Source organism: Apodemus sylvaticus, chromosome 1 (assembly GCF_947179515.1).
Source record: "Apodemus sylvaticus chromosome 1, mApoSyl1.1, whole genome shotgun sequence".
Lineage (NCBI taxonomy): Eukaryota > Metazoa > Chordata > Mammalia > Rodentia > Muridae > Apodemus > Apodemus sylvaticus.
In genome coordinates this window covers 140,192,584-140,208,597 of record NC_067472.1, presented here as the reverse complement: position 1 = coordinate 140,208,597, position 16,014 = coordinate 140,192,584, and positions in this window count along the sequence as shown.

Below are 16,014 nucleotides of genomic sequence, written 5' to 3'. Positions count from 1 at the left end.
ACACTCCAGCTCCTGCCTTGAGCAGCCTGGCACAAGGGACTGCAGGCGAGTGAATACAGCGCCTGGTGATCTTGGAGGAAAGAAGGGATCGATCCTGTCAATCAGGCTGCCCCACAACTGTCAGGCTCAGAGACCTTCCACCTGCTCCTTCGAGTCATTAGAACTTCCAGATCTCCTTGTAAGCCTTTTCTATTAGACACATACTCACATGTTTTGCTCCTAAGTCATTATGTTTATGTGCATGTATATGTATATGTGTAAGTATAAATATGTATATACATGCATACACATATACATAATACATATATACACATATGTATATATGCATATATACATATATAGATACATATGTCTATCTATCTATCTATCTATCTATCTATCTATCTATCTATCTATATATATATATATATCTGCATTGAACTACAGTTCCCATCTGTGGATTGAGAGTGGGCAATGATTTATTAGTCTTGTTTTCTCACTGTACTGAGGGGTATGGGATTGAGTTAGTTGGTGGCACACACTGTGAGGAGAGGTTCCATGATGTGTGGGTGAGGGGCCTGTGTCAGGATTGGGACTACTTTTGGAGTCCTGGGTCCTAGGTTTTGGGGTTCAGTTAGTAGACTATGACATTAAAGAAGTGGTTTCTCAAGTTGGGGTGGGTTACCTTATGGAAGGGAAGGAAGCATCCTGGAGGACTCCCCTGGAATAGAAAGTGTGCATATGTTGGGAGTGGGTACTGTGAACAGCGAGAAGTACAGCCTGGGAAGACCGTGTTTCTTTTGTCTTCATCGAGGATTGCACTGGGCATTGGTCATTCATGCTTGAGGCTTCCTGACCACCCAGCTTGGCATTTGTGTCCCACCAGATTCACACACAAATCCAGAGAGTTGGCGGTGTATCATCAGAACCATCTTCTCTTTCAATTTTCTTTCTTTCTTTTAAAAATTTATTTATTTATTTTTTACACTCCATATTTTACTCCCCCCTCCACTCTCTGACTGTTCTACATCCCATACCTCCTCCCCAACCCCTGTCTCCACCACATGGATGTCCCCACCCCACACCTCACCTGACCTCTAAACTCCCTGGGGTCTCCAGTCTTGATGAAATGGATGGTTTGTTAGACAGATATCACATACTAAAGTTAAATCAAGAGCAGATAAACTATCTAAATAGGCCCATATCACACAAGGAAATAGAAAAAGTCATTAAAAACCTCCCAACCAAAAAAGCTCAGGGCCAGATGGATTTCTTGCAGAATTTTACCAGACATTCAAAGAAGACCTGTTACCAATTTTCCTCAAACTATTCCATAAAATAGAAAGAGAAGGGACACTACCTAATTCATTCTATGAAGCCACAATTACTCTGATACCTAAACCACACAAGAACCTAACCAAAAAAAGAGAACTTTAGACCAATATTGCTTATGAATATTGATGCAAAAATACTCAACAAAATTCTTGCAAACTAAATCCAAGAACACATCAAAACCCATCATTCACCATGATGAAGTAGGCTTCATCCCAGGGATGCAGGGATGGTTCAATAAATGGAAATCCATCAATGTAATCCACTACATAAACAAACTCATAGAGAAAAATCACATAATCATTTCCTTAGATGCAGAAAAAGGATTTGACAAACTATAACACCCCTTCATATTAAAAGTATTGGAGAGATCAGGAATTCAAGACCCATACCTAAACATAATAAAAACAATCTACTGCAAACCAACAGCCAATATCAAATTAAATGGAAACATACTTGAAGCAATCCTACTGAAATCAGAGACAAGACAAGGATACCAACTCTCCTCATATCTATTCAATAGAGTACTCAAAGTGCTAGCTAGAACAATAAGACAACAACAACAACAATAACAACAAAAGATCAAGGGGATACAAATTGGCAAAGAAGAAACAAAGGTATATCTATTTCCAGATGATATGATAGTATACATAAGTGACCCCAAAAATTCTATCAGAGAACTTCTCCAACTGATAAACAAATTCAGTCATGTAGCCATATATAAAATTAACTCAAATAAATCAGTAGCATTCCTTTATACAAATGATAAACAGGCTGAGAAAGAAATTAGGGAAACAACTCCTTTCATAATAGCCACAAATAATATAAAATATCTTGGGGGTAACTCTAACCAAACAAGTGAAAGATCTGTATGACAACAACTTCAAATCTCTCAAGAAAGAAATTGAAGAAGATATCAGAAATGGAGAGATCTCCCATGCCCATGGATTGGCAGATTTAACATAGTAAAAATGGCCATCCTACCAAAGGCAGTCTATAGATTCAATGCAATCCCCATCGAAATCCCAACAGAATGATATTAAAATATAAACTAAGACACAGTACAAATGCCAATCAAGTCTTTGGGCAAAGTGTAGCTCATGAATTAGGGAGGGTCACATGAGAGGGCATTCAGAGCCTCCACTGAAGAAGGGGAAGGAGGCCTTTATAGAGGTTATGGGCTATTACCACAAAGAAAATGTATTTGACTGGTTGCAGTTTTGAAGTTACCTTATTGTGTCTATCTTGCAGGAAGTTACTAGTTGCATAATTATACGTTTTGTGGTTGCTTTTCATTGACCAAACTACAGTTCTATTTTTCTTAAAGTATGCTTTTATAGGAAATGGTTTAAGTTAATGTCTGCTTCTGTTTGCAAATCAGGCCAGGGTAAGGACATGTATGGAGCCCAAATGGCTCTGTCTTCTTTGGAATTCCTTAGACTGGGGCAGCATTTTAATTACATTTTGGGGCTGGAGAGATAAGTTAAACACTTACATTGCTCTTCCCCATACCCACAGGCTCATAACTGCCTGTAACCCCAGGGCCACTGACCTTCCGGCCTCTGGGGTCAACTGCACTTATGTACACATACTCCATACAGACACATATGCAGACCTGTCATTAATAATAAAAAACTTTAACAGTGTTTCAGGTTTGTGATGTAATCCTAGAGCCAGTCTATATTGACTATAAGACATTCTGAAGTTTGGACTTGTAAAAATTCCCTGATTATGAGTGGATTTTTTTTTTCCCTAGGTGTCACCGTTGCCTAAACTTCAAAGTTGTGTGCTGTTGTATTATGGTAAGTTAGGATGCTGTTCAACAAGCTATATACTATTTATACAAACAAAGGAAAGCTGGGGCTAAAGGATTTTAATAGTATTTTTTTCATAATTATGATAGCTTAAGGAACAAACAAACAAGTAAATCAACAACAAAACACAATCTCCCAGCCCTGAGGGGCTATGCAAATACCACATCCTAATGAATTTTCTTGACACAATGGGTGTCACACTATTGAGGAATTGAGGACTTCCTGGTTACCCCCATTCTGTCTGGGCCACTGAACCACGGCTCTAGTTTCTTTTTTCTGTCCTTCCCAGGGGTTCCTGAGAGGAAGTGAGATGTGGTGCAGGCTGTGGGGCAGCTGACTGCGGCTCATTTCTGGTCCTAACACTTGCTGCTAGTGAGGCAGGTACAGCTTCTGAGTGCTCAGTGCTTCATGACCATTAAAAAGGAATTTGTTCCAAGTCCATGAAGGTAGTGCATACTCCTGGAGCCAGAGCCCACATCTCATTTTACTATTTATTTTTCTATTATTTATTAATTGGTATAAATTATCTATATATACATATAGATAGATACACATTTCTGTGGTGAGTAATGAGATATTTTGAAATATACAGAAATCGTGGAATGGCTAACTAAAGCAACCATTACAAGTAATATTTATTATTTTTTGTGTTCAGAACACATAGAACCTATTTTTTTTTAACCAGTTTATAAGCACTGGTGGACTTCCGTTATCATGTTGTAGAACAGCTTTACCTTCCTAACTGAGCGTTTGGCTCTTTTGCCCATGTTCTTCCTGACTCCTCTCGGCCCTAGTTCCTGGTGATCTTGTCTACTCTCTGTCTGCTTCTGTCAGTTCCAATTCCAAATACTACTGTGGCGTTTGTCTTTCTGTGCCTGACTCATTTAATCTCTTAAAAAACAAAGAACGATGATAGAATTCCAGATCATCTTAAGACTCCAGCTGAGCTCCTCCCAGCCCCTAGAGTTCAAATTCTTTCATAAGGATCCACTAGGGGTTCATGCATGACAGAACATCTAAAATATTATTTATTTTACTTATTAATAAATGAAATAAATACATTCATTGGTAACCCCCATAGCTATGGGCATAAGAGTCACAGAGACTACTTCTTTCTTCATCAGACACCTTCTCTATTGTAAATGAGGAATGGGTATTAGAGCCACTTAAAACATTCACAGTAAAGAAGACGAATGATGCAAATTAAAAACTTCCTTATAAATGGAGGGTGAGTGAGATTTGGAGGTCAGAAAAGGTGGTTGGGATTGTGGAAAAGGCTGTGGAGAGTGATCTAACTCCATGATGTAATGACTTCTTGACCTATATATTGAAAAAAAAATGACTTGGGTCTCTTCACAGTCTGCACCACTGGAGGGTCCTCGATGTATCAATTCTTGAGAAACCCAGCAGAGAGATCCCAGCACAACCGTAGCTGCCGTCATATGCCCTTTGACTGACAATGCTGCTTCTTAAAGATGGCAAGAGAGGATATCTACATCATTGGAGTAATAATACATCACTGGGATGCTTCATGCCATCTTCATAATTCCCTCCAACAAACTGTCAGCCACTCTAGAGGCTTCTCTCTAGGCACAGTCTCTCGCCTGACACATCCATAGATAAAAAAGCTTGGTTGCCTTCTTGCTGGTTCCTGGGAACCCCAGCTGCAGCCCCACTGTGAACACCATGGGTCATTCCGAGTGTGTCTATTCTTTTATATACATCCCTTCATAGTCCCTCGGTGCACCTGGACCTTGCTGTGACGCTGCACTTCTTTATCTTCTCCTCCTGTACCTTTTAGGACCTCAAAGATGAGCATCTTCATGGCAAGCACACTTGAACCTTTCACAATTGACCACACATTTATAATCAAGATATATGAGGATCAGATATGGTTGTGTTTAGGAGCACAGGTCCTTTTTCGATGAACGCCTCTTTAATTTGTGATTTTTTTTTTTTTATCAACAAGCTTTAGTCTGTCTTTTTATCTTACAGGATTTTCTATCTTCTTAGAGGGCAGTTTTCCTAGTGAAGTAGGGAGGAGGATTTTTTAAAATGCTCCCTTTTAAGCAGTGTTCTGATCAAATCAGTGAGCCAGGAGGACTGTCCTGTGACACAGGGTGACTTCATGTGCACCCTCCTTAGATGTGGGAATGACAGATAATGAAGTTTTGGAGCTGTGAAGTTTTCTGTCAGTTAGATTTAGTGAAGGCAAACTGTAGTGCAGACTTCAAAGGGCTGTTGTAAGGATGTGTATAAACTCCTGGAGTAGGATTATAATTGTGCAGCTAACATAGAGTCTCTGGGATAAGAGCCCCACTTGCCCAGTTCAGTGGGGCTCAGCTGTAAACCACCTACATAACCCGCCTTTTGTATATACCACAGTGCTCAGAGCAATTTGGTGGACTATGAACACAGATCAGTTACTTCATCTCATGTGTGGGAAAGGACCACAGAAAGGATCTCAGGGAACACAGGTAGAAAAAGAGTAATTGAAAGAAACTAATGAAAGATGAGAGAAAAAGCCAGCTGGGAAAGAACATGGAGAAACACACACACACACACACACACACACACACACACACACAGCTTCATAAGGAAATTGGGTAGAGTCATTTTGGGTTTCTGTGGTTCTTAGTATGCAAAGAAGCCAGATCCTAGCCTAAAGAATGCAGTATGGACTTTGACAGTAGTTCAGGGGGATGGGAAAGGGAAGAGGTCTCAGGGTAGATACAGAAACTTCTTAAGGAGCAAGTTACGTGCCCAGCTATCAGTTTGGTTAAAGAAAGTCAGAAGAAACTATTTTCTACTTCCGGTTCCTGGTCACTGTAACAGGTGCTCTAGAAGTTGGCTTGTAAATGCATCTGAATTGGCAATAAACACAGGCTCTACACGGGCTAGGTGATGTCTCCATGTTCAACATAATACTAAACAAATAATTATTCTTAACATTCTTGATTTGGGCATTCGAAGCTAGACAGAAGTATCATTTACATGGTGAATGGAGTTAAGTTTTTCAAAATAATACTTTTAAGGAGGGTAGGAATTTTTAATGTCTTGGAATTTGTTTAATGCTTTTGAGTAAGCTGGTAAATGTGGAGTTAAAACATCATACATGACAGGTAGGTTAATGGAGAGGAGCCATGTGGCTTTCCGTGGGACTGAAGTGCTGCTTTTCCAGAGGATTGCTGCTGCACATGGGTGGGAAGCCACGCCTTTGGAACACCAATTCTTGGGAAGTAAAGAGAAATGAATACCAAAGGGAGAATGTACATATTGAGATTGAACTCTGGTGCCAGATGAGATGTGATCTTGACTTTTGGAATGTTATCAGAATTTAAATTTTGTGGTGCAGAATGATTCTTGAGTTACTCTCACATTGCTGCCTGGAAAACTTATTAAGACAGAGCTCTGGCAATGAATAAAAATTCCACTTTAATTGACAAATAGTAATTGTACATATTCTGGGTTTAGAGGTTTGATATTTAAATATAATAAATATTATAAAGATTGGGGTCATTGGCGTACCTATTACAGACATTAATTTGATCAGGGACACTCATATTCCTCTCTAATAACCATTTTGAAGTAGTCAATTCGTTGACAAAAGTCACCCTTCTTTGCAAGGTCACTGTCTTGATGGGGTAAAGATTCTCAACTTAGTTCATGTAGGATTATCTCTGAGAAAATCCATTATTTTTAATGACCAGGAAATGTTTTCTTATTCTTTTTTTGTTTTGTTTATTTTTATGGTTTCTTTTCTTTTCTTTTGTTTTTGTTTTTTGAGACAGGGTAAACTTTTTCTCTGTGTAGCCCTGGCTGTCCTGGAACTCACTCTGTAGACCAGGCTGGCCTCAAACTCAGAAATCTGCCTGTGGGATTAAAGGCATGCGTCACCATTGCCTGGCCATGTTTTCTTATTCTAACCATAACATTTCTACAAAATTTCGAGGACTTTGACAATGACAATAAAATTGAAATTATTTTATATTACTTTGTTCTATTCAGCTATTTATGTTTTTCTGCATGGCATGTTTCAGACATGCCCATAAATATAATAATATGGCATGTTTAGCCAGTTAAAATTTTTTGCTACCTATGTGTTTTAAAGTTAAAAAATGAAATGAAAGTTTATAGGTATTGATGAAGTCCATGCCTATTTTTGATCAATATCAACTATCAACTCCCTTCCATTTTACCTTAGAAATTACTACCATCTTAATAGTGATATTCAATACTGTAAACACTAGTCCTTCATAAATGAATGTCCATAATTGAACTAAGGTATTGTTTAATATATGTTTAACATAATTAAATTATGTTCAAAATTGTTGTACTCTATTTTTTTACCAGACTTTAAAAAAAATCAAACATTGTATTTATGCTTACATACACATATTTAATAGACTTTAATATATAGCTCACTTGGAAAATTCGAACTGGGAATAGTAATTTTTAACTGGAGAGTTTGACTCACTTATATTTATTGTGAATTTGTTTAGATATATTTATATCATAGCCTTTTTCTCATCAATTTTTTCTTTTCTTTTTTTTTGAAGATATATTTATTTATTATTTGTAAGTACACTGTAGCTGTCTTCAGACACACCAGAAGAGGGAATCAGATCCCATTACTGATGGTTGTGAGCCACCATGTGGGGGTTGCTGGGATTTGAACTCAGGACCTTTGGAAGAGCAGTCAGTGCTCTTTACCACTTAGCCATCTCTCCAGCTCCCTTTTCCCATCGTTTTATAGAGCTTTGTTTCAAACATCTTTTTGTAATCTGTTTAAAAACCGAGTCTTTTAAAGACCCCTTTCCTCATCTATTTCAAGGTTTATATATTATTTCTTTTTCTACCATTAGATTTGACCTCAGCCTTTTGGACTAAACAAGTTATCCGTATAACTGTCACATCCCATTTTATGACCTCAAAGTCTTTTGGATATTTTAAACCACTTCTCCATGTCCCCCACCTTCATGTATAAATCCTAGAATTTTACAGACGAGTCTTTGTTATGAGTTCACTGTTGATGCAGTCTTTACATTTCTTTGCATGGTGACTCAGTTCATTTTTTTCCCTTTTGAGTTTTCATCATTTTTGTATCTTTTGGGTTTCCTTAGGATCCCACATTTATGTCAACCCAAAGAACAACTTTTATATTTTCTTTCAGTAAGAATGTGAGATAAATCCTGTTGGGCTTGTAGATTCTTGTTTCATCTTGTTCTTGAATGAGGGCTTAGTTGGGTATAGGATTCTAAATATCTGTTTCATTTTTGCTTTGTGCAATGGTTATAAAATTTCATTGTTCTGCCCTCTGCATTCCGTTCTTTCCCTTCTTTCAGTTTCCCACCTCTGCATGTCTTTAAGCCAGGTCCTGTGTAGTTTCCTGACACCTGATGTCAACTCACAGTCTCTTAGTTTCAAGTAATCTACTGTTTCAGCCACACAGTGAGATTTTATTACAATAATCCCATAATTTTTCAATTCAAAGAGTGGATTTTATTTTACATTTATCTGACCATCTATTTAATCCTTAATAGAAGCACTGCAACTATATGGCTTCTAACTTCAAAAAATTTTTGAACATTTAGCTAAGAGAAAAGTGCTAAACTCTCCAATTGTATTTGTAGAAATCTTTATTTTTCTTTTTTGTCCTGTCAATTGCTGTTTTGTAAGTTTTTGAATCTCTGTTATTTACGAACAAAATTGCAAGAACTACTTGAAGAATTAATTCCTGAAATATATTGAACCATTTTTCTTGATCTCTGTTTACTGTTCATATGTTAAGTTATACTTTATTTGATGTTACTACAGCACTTAAAATAACTGGTAGTATGACAGATATTTATTAAGCATATACATTTAAACTAGCTATATTGTTATTTTTATAATGAATGTTTATAGACACCATGCAGTTGGGCCATGCCTTTTTTCAATAAATGTAGTATAGCAATGTTTTCTTTTATTGGAGAGTTTAGTTGGTTAATATTTAATGTATTGATTTGACATGGTTGATATGTGACTATTATTTTTTTAATTTTTGCTCAATTTGTTCTCATTTCACTGTTCCTGCTTTTCAGCTTTTTGACCTTCTTCCTCCTCTCATCTCCTCTCCTCTCCTCTCCTCTCCTCTCCTCTCCTCAACTCTCTTCTATTTCTATCCTTTCCACCTTGTTGACATCCTTATGTAAGTAACAAATGCATACATATGTTATTCATTATGACTACTTTTATTTCTGACAGAGAGTTGCTTTGTAATGATTAGATATGATTAAACATCTTTTATTTCTCTATACACCTATCATCTCCTTGTTGCAGTAAATCTCCAGTCCAAATAAGCCCATGCAAAGAACACACACCTCAGTTACAATATTTGTAAGCTGCATGCCTAGATTGGGCAGATATTCCACCACTACACTACTCTGTTCCCCAGCTGTGAGATCCTTTTCTGCTTGCAGCTTCTCCAGGCCATGTAGTTCGACTCCATTTTCCTTCTGCCTCTTTTTCCTCCATCTTTTCTGTCTCTGTGTATCCTCATCCTTCTTCCTCTCTTCCCCTTCTCTAAAACCCCCAGCCCCACCTTTTCCTTCCACTGCCCAATCACAGGCTCTAGACTTTATTTGACCAGTTAAAATGGGGAAAAGGTTCACGTGAAATCACCTGAGTACATGATCCATTCCTCATCAGAGAAGCCCCTAATAAGGAGGCAGAATTCACATCAAAATACAAACAACACCTGGGAAATTCACAACATCTTCTATGTTGTGTATTTCTTTATATAGATAAAAGGAATTTGCCTAGTGTTAGGATATCAGCAGTTTCGAGAAATACATCATGTGACACAACTGCATCACCAAAGAAACCAAAAATTTCCACTTCAACCTACTATTTTTTCTTATTCTGTTTACTTTCATGAAGAAATTATTATTATTATTATATGATATGATATCAACAGGTGGTTTTTGCAGCAGCACTACAAATCTTTCATGAAGAATTTTAATGAACACAATAATTACCCTCGAAGAGATAAGAGCAGGTATCAGTAACGTAAAGCAGGTCAAGAAGTTAGATAAAAAAAGGATAATGGGAAACGTAGTTGGAGTGACAACATATAGCCATAAGCAGTGGAATAGATTGAACCACAAAATAAATGTATCACTTACAGAAACAGGACCTTTTCTGAGAAAGCAATAATGAAATAGAAAGTATAAGGAAAATTAAAGCGGTGTGGAGGATTAAAAGACAAATGCCAACATGTGGATAATAAAAGGTCCAGTAGGAGCAGAGCAAAGCAAAAGAGAACACACACACACACTCACACACCCAAAGTCAGATGTTGAGGTGCATTCCTGTAAACCTAGGACATAGCTGGCTGAAGCAGGAGAATCTAGAGTTCCAAAGTAGCTTGGGCTACACAATGAAAACTGGGGATGGGTTGGGGGTGTCTGGGGACAGAGGAGAAAGAATATGAGCATTAATATCTAAATAAATATTGATGACATAATTTTAAAACACAAGACTAGTAGTTAGCAGGGCATCCATTGAAAATTGTAGTGAAGGCTGACTTAAAAGATGAAGAGAAAAATTATGAATGTTCTAGAAAGTGGGATGTGGTAGTCCAAAAGTCTTAAATCAGCTTTTGAGAGGTAGAAGCAAGGGGATCAAGAGTTGTAGGCTAGCCTGAACTGTGTGAGAGCCTGTCTTAAAAGATAAGGAAAATAGAGTTAGGGAAAGAAATGTCCTCAAAGATGAAAGAAGCATATTGGTAGCTGATAGTTCAGGAGAAACCATGAGCACAGGATGCATTAGTGATAAAATGATGATGCATTGGAAGAAAACTGATGCAGAGCTTTGTGGTTTACAAGACTCCTGGGAGGAGGAGTCCATACAGGTCTGCTCTGCTGTACATGGTCTCAGGGGTTTGCTCCACAAAACCTTCTGTAGACTCAGCCCAGGAGGAAGTAACTCATTGGGAACACAATTAGACCAGATGCAGAGGGTGTGCGGAAGGCCACAAGTTAACTACTGGCCTTTAGCATGGCCCTATTAGCAGGTGATGGGGCCTTTAAGCACAAGTAGAGCCTTGTTGGTGACACATTGATAGGTCAGGAGAAATTGAGGGGATGGGATTATTAAGACATCCATAAAGGAAAAGAATTGAAAATAGATGACCATGCGAGATGTGATATTTAAAAGAGAAGATGATAATCAAGTTAGTATTCTCACGAAAGCTAGAAAAAAGAAAAATATAAAATATACAACAAGCGAACAACAACAATGGAACACAAGAAATATTTCTCAACATAATGTCAGTTACAAGACATGTGAATGCATTAAAACCAGCTACCCAAACCCAAAAAAAACTTCCATTAGATGAATAAACAATCAGGCATTACAGCATATTCAGGATGCACACAATAACTAAAGTATTGAAAAACAAAAGATAAAAAAGATGGAAAGAATTTGAAAGGGGAAAGAGAAAAAGAAACCCCCAAACAAAATCCTATAAAACTTCAAGATTAGCAGAGAATTTGCCTAAAGCAATGAGTGGAGTTCTTTTCTTTCTTGCTATCTCAGATATGAAAGTGACATTTTAGTGTACTGAGTTTTAAGCTGTGTATTGACTAGTTTTATGTCAACTTGATACAAGCCATAATCATCAGAGAGGAGGGAGCCTCAACTGAGAAATGCCTCCATAAGATCCAGATGTAAGCAAGCCTGTTGGGCATTTCCTTAATTAGTGTTTGATTGGATCATCATTAGAGATGGTGTTCATCCCAGGTCCTAGTTCTATAATAAACAGTCTGAGCAAGCCATGATGGGCAAGCATTCTTCCATGGCCTCTGCATCAGCTCCTGACTCCAGGTTCCTGGCCAGTTTGAGTTCCTGTCCTGACTTCCTTCAATGAAAACAGTGCTGTAGAAGAGTAAGCCAAATAAACTCTTTCTTCTTCAACTTTCTTTGTCATAGTGTTTCATCTCAGCAATTTTAACCTATCTAGGCTAATTGTGAATCACATATATAAAGCAAAGCAAAGCAAAGCAGAGCAAACCAAACCAAACCAAACCACTTTGGGGGACTGAAGAGATGACTCAGTGGTTAAGAAAGCTTTCTGCTCTCACAGAGGACTCAAGTTCAGAACTCAGCACCAGAGCTCACAACCACCTGTGATTCTCGTTTCAAAGGAGTCTAATACCTTTTTCAGGTCTCTATTGGCACAGCCAAAGGAATGACCTTAAAGATGTGGTGACCCACAGGTTGAGAACCACGGCTCTAGACCAACTCCCTAGGAAAGCATTTAGCATCTAAAGCCAGGGTAAGTCAACACCACCACAATGGGGCCTCAATGTGCCTGACACCATAGGCACAGGTGAAATAGCCTGCTTGCCATTCCTAAATCTGCTCGCCTTTGTTCTTAATACATACAGGGCCAGGTGAGGGAGGATGATTGGCATTGTCCTTACCACATGCTTATTTCTGCTTAGAGGAAGGAAGTATTCAAACACAGCATGTGTGTGTAATTATCAAAACAAATGGAGACACATTCAGTTGAACTGTCAAACTAATTCTGAGTGGTTTTTGAGTCAAACCCAAAGAAGAGTTGAAGAATGTGTTGTATTTATGACTTCCAAAGCAACTCACACTGGTGGCAGTTCATCAGATCATTGAAAATGGAAGACACACACACACACACACACACAGAGAGAGAGAGAGAGAGAGAGAGAGAGAGAGAGAGAGAGAGAGAGAGAGAAAGGGGGGAGAGAAAGAAAGAGAGAGGTAGAGGGAGAGAGAGAAGTAGAGGGAGAGAGAGAAGTAGAGGGAGAGAGAGAGAGAGAGAGAGAGAGAGAGAGAGAGAGAGAGAGAGAGAGAGAGAGACTAATAGCTGATCATACACATTGGCCAGGAGTTTAGTTCAGTGGAGATGTCCTTAGCCTCCATGAGACTGGATCTGATCCTTAGCACTGACACAGGATAGCAGCTTACAATTCAAAACCCAAACCAAAGCCCCAACCAACCATCATGTAAAGCAATTCACGCCTCGCTCTAACTGTGTGATCATGTGGTGGTTAGCTGCACTCAGAGGTGCCTGCATGGACATCTGTTAGAACAGACCCAGGGCTGGAACTGAGAAAGATAACAGGACAGGTTCCAGAACCTTAATCTTCACTGTGCTCTTCATTAACTGCCTGGTCAGAATGCTAGGTCAAATGCGTTTATTTTGACAATCGAAAGATAAAACAGAATCCCGGTTTTATGTAGCATTTAGGGATTGGATTTAATTTGTTTGCTTAATATAAACAAAACAGAACAAAACACCTCCCCCAAAACAAAAAAAACCAAACAAAACAAAACCAGCACAACAAAACATTCTCTGCGGTTATTCTTATCAAGGGAGATCTTGTATTTGTCTGACCACAGAACTGGCTGCTTAGGAAGGGCCCATTAATTTGATGTTTTCTGGATGTTGTTTTAGTGGTTTGGGGCCAGGAGGGATTGTATTTTCATGGTCTCATCTTGGAATAGGCAGTCACTGGAGGGATGTGATGTGTTCTGTTCATAATGTCTTGGTTTCACCAGCATCTCCTCTGTTGCTCCTGACAGGGAACTCTGTGGCACACTCACAGCAGGCACACAGGAACCACAGAGCTGCAGCATGGCGACCTGGGAGGCACCACGGAAAGCCCAGTCTTCCGCTTGCCATTTCCGGGTAAGGAAATGGTGTTTGGAGTGTCAGATGGCTTGTAATGCAATGTTCTCTAAAATGCCTTCTGGAATAATGCTTGCTTAGCATTCAGAAATAATAAAAGTATTTTTTTTAATGACCTGAGTGACAACCACTAAACTCATAACAGACAGAGTGCCTCCCGAGACTCCTGAGGATAACTTCCTTTTGATCAGAGCAATCCTGTGTGATCTGAGTTGGGTCTCTGCGCAGTGCAGGCAGTCCAGACCTGACCAGAGATGTCACCAACCACAGGAAACTGTGCAGAACTGATACTAGTTCCCTTCTGGCCCAAAGTTTTCTTCTCATCTTTCACTTAATGACTGGTTTGAAGTACAGTTTGGAGAGAGAATTCTAAAGGTCTTGGAACACTTTATTTTATTTTTTTATTCAAATGATTTTTTAATTAATTAATTAATTTAGGATTTTGAGACAGAGTCTCACTATGCAGCCAAGACTGGTCTCCAACTCCCAGAGACCTGCCTGCCTCTGCCTCCTGAGTGTTGGGATTAAAGGTGTGAACTACCACACCCGATCTCTACTTTTTACAAGTTGTGGGGTTTCATCTAGGAGGCCTTTGTGATGGGTTTGAGTGTCTACATCGCAGAGACAGGTTATACAAAAGTACAGTGGCCAATCCATATATAAAAATAACACTCTGATCAAAACCTTTAGCAAGCTGCCCCCCCCAAACCCCAGCCATATCCAGAACTACCAGTCTTAGAAGCCAGCTTGCTAAAAGCCAGACTTGCTCTCTCTTTGGTAACAATCCAGCAGATGACAACTTCTGCAGTAGTCAGTCCCAAAAGGATACGTTGGTTAACAAGTGACATACTCTTCGTAATTGTTGTCCCTGCCTAAGGACCAATTAGGGAAAGTTAAGTCCACTCCTAACCAACCCCAGGAGTGCCCTCCTCTCCTAGGTCAGTGCTCAGCATCTTCAGGCCCAAGGGTACACAGCTGTTCTCTGTTCCACTAAGAAGCCTTCCGTTCTGCTGTTCTGCCAAAACACAGGTGAAGTGGCTCCCTCACTGTCCAGGCTCTGAATTAATAGAACAATCCCTATGTTCTCAGCCTAACTTCCCAGATTTTGTTTAAAAAAAAAAAATTCTGAGTTCAGCAATGGCCCAGAAAATGCAAATAGAAAATACAGGAAGTCAACAGTCCCCAAGCTTCGAATTGCTTACCGATTCAGCAAGGTAGGAAGACATTATGTATGCATCATCCTGGTCTGTCCTCCATAGGCTGTGACTTGTGGCTGAGACAGTATAAGTCACGCACATGGGGTGGGTGGTCAGCTTTCCACGACTGAAGCAAATGAGACAAACTAACAAAGAGGTCGGAGTTTTTTAGTCCGGGGACACTTGGTCACAATGTTTTTGGGCCTTGGCTGGGGAAATGCATTTTGGGAAGGAGTGTGCATGGTGGTGGAACAGCTAGTACAATTCAGGACCAGGACAGGAAGAAGAAGGGAAAAGGTCAAAGTTCCACAGTCTCCTGCAGGGGGACACTGGAAGCCCCAATTTTTAAACATTTCCTTCATCTGCCAATAGCTCTGAGCGGGGAGACCCCCACATCCAGCGTGGCCTCGTTCTGAAACCCTGCCTGGGGCATCGAGGGACGGAGAAAGGACAGACACATATACAGAAAAGCTGGGATTGGGTGGGTCGTGCTCCCTCTGCTGGAACAGCACTGACTACTGCAAGCCAGACACTGAGGTGAGTTATTGCTGCACAGCGGGAGAAGTTAGCTAGTCTCTATAGGAGGCGCTCTGTGGGGAAGCCGTCTCCATTACAGTCGGGTATGTGGAAGCTGTGGCTGCTTGTTCTTGTACACACGGTTATTCTCCCTGGGACCAAAAGTGAGCTTTGCTGAGAGGAAGCCTTTGCCGCTTCCATGGGTTTGCGGTATTTCTGTCCTTGTCCTTGCCACCAGAACATTTTCATCCAGGGATGCTTTGGCTTCCCACAAGTGACTGGGTCTTTAACACAGCCCCTTGGGGCAATATTTTAGATTTAAACCATAGCACTGCCCTCTTGCTAATTAGAAGCCATCTAATATGTTCAGCTATGTTCTGCGGCCTGTATTTTGCTTAATAATAGCCTGCAGCTCCAGAGTTGAGGAGCGCAGGACCCGGATGTAAACAACGGAGGGACGGATGAG